Below are 2,020 nucleotides of genomic sequence, written 5' to 3' on the forward strand. Positions count from 1 at the left end.
TATATATGTTATATATACACATATATGTAGATATTTACACATAATTTTTCATAAAACCAATTAGTGAAATATTTCCATTTTAAAGTAGTAAATCAGTTACAAATTCTACTTAGCTTAGAATATATATTATTCCATATGTTTCTGCTATAATTCTTTCCTTCCTTTCTAAAAAGCTAAAAGTCAAATTTAACATGAAAATCATCATTGTTTATGACACTGCTGGCAGGCAGGTTTTTTTTTTTTTTTCTTTTTACTTTAAAAGAAAGAAAAGAAACAAAACATAAAAAACCTTTGGTAACCTCATACTAACCTTTAGTGACTTGGCACCTACTCACATACAAGTAACAATTTGGTGTCATTCGTCTTCTCAGAACAATCTGATTGTTTCTGCTCTCTTCCAGATACTGAACTGGATATTTATTTATACTGAAGAATATCAAAATTACATGTTTCTAGGAATCTTCATTTGGACAGTGTAATGAGGCCATTTCAATGCCATGGGAAAAGAATGTACACTTTCACAAATAATACTTGTACAATTGGCTATCCACCTAAAAGAAAAAAATTTTTGGTTGTCAAATGATCTTTAATTGAAATATTTCCCTTTGTAGTTGTTAACTAGCTGGGCATGCCGCTGCACCACTGCTGACGTCATCTATGATGTCATGAGGGTGGTGGCCATCAACATCGCAGCCCACAGACCAGGCAGTCCCCAAGATCTCTTTAGTGGTTCCAGAGAGTTCTCTAGCTAAAGATCAGTGCTGCATCTGTTGGGCAATGTTGACAATCTCATCAAAAGTGATATTTCCATTGTGTCTAATGTTTTTTTCTTCTTTCTCTCTGGTGGTGGTTCTTTGAGGGCTTTAATGATCAGGCAGAGGCAGAAGGCACTATCTCAGTCTGGATCTGTTTGTTCTGAATGGTCAGTTTCACTGTCAACCTCACACCCTTCCAATCGCAGGTTGTTTTGGTGATTTCATCACCAACCTTTTTTGGAGACAGGCCTAGGGGCTGATCTTGGGGGCCAGGGCAGATAAGGCACCTACTTCCCTGCCAACGCACCTCAGGTATATGACTTTGATCTCCTTGGGGTAGAACTTCTGCGGCATGGTGGAGGCAGCTGGATTTGGGAGACAGAAGGAAGTTGCACTTTGCCTCCTCTAAGCCGAAATCGAAAAGCTAAAAGAAAATTTGAACACCTACTTCACTGTATATACACAACAAACCAAATGAAAAAATCCAAATGAATTACAGATTTAAATGCCAACAAAACTATAAGATATTAGAAGAAATGTTAGAATATTTTATATAATGCAGGATTGAGAAAACTTTTTTAAGCAACTCAAAGAACTAAGATACTATAAAAGAGAAAATAGATTTGTCTATGTCAAAATTGAAATTATTATATGAAAAATTATACATGTATGAAATCTAATGATAAAGGGTAAACTTAAATAAAATATTTGTTCTATATCACAAAACATACAGCTAATTATTCTATAGAAAAACAAAGCACTTATGAATTAGTAAGAAAAAGACAATCTGATAGAAATCTGAAACATAATGATTAGGAAATTTATAGAATAGTAAGTGCAAACAGATGATATCATATAATAAGATCCTCAACCTGACCATGGATAAATATTGTAACATACTTTGAGGTCTTGAAAAACAAGATCCTCATCTCTGAGGAACATAACTAACTGAAAACTCTGCATCCAGGAAGGCCAGGCCCCCCATGCAGCTGCCAGCCGTGACTGAGCACGGGTGGAGGTGCTAATGCAAGCTCATGCCTGTGACACACAGAACTCTTTGACCAGTCACTGGCTCAAGGATTTCTCATTGAAATATTGGTAATAAACAAGTTGGGTAGTTGGACACACGGGTGTTCAAAAGAATAATTCCTTTAATACCGCATATGTCTTACAGATTTTCTTGTGCATGTGTGGTATAGTTTACAGTTAAGAAATAACAATGAGGCATGTTTTCCCTTTAATAATTAGTAACACTGATGAGTATT

General features: G+C 35.4%; 1 pseudogene; it reads right to left on the bottom strand.

Annotated features, from left to right (window-relative positions):
• Positions 1-614: 614 nt before the first annotated feature.
• On the bottom strand, positions 615-1,109 carry LOC150012941 (large ribosomal subunit protein uL11 pseudogene; annotated as a pseudogene).
• Positions 1,110-2,020: the final 911 nt, after the last annotated feature.

This window comes from Furipterus horrens, unplaced genomic scaffold, assembly GCF_987537825.1.
Source record: "Furipterus horrens unplaced genomic scaffold, mFurHor1.1.pri manual_scaffold_4, whole genome shotgun sequence".
Lineage (NCBI taxonomy): Eukaryota > Metazoa > Chordata > Mammalia > Chiroptera > Furipteridae > Furipterus > Furipterus horrens.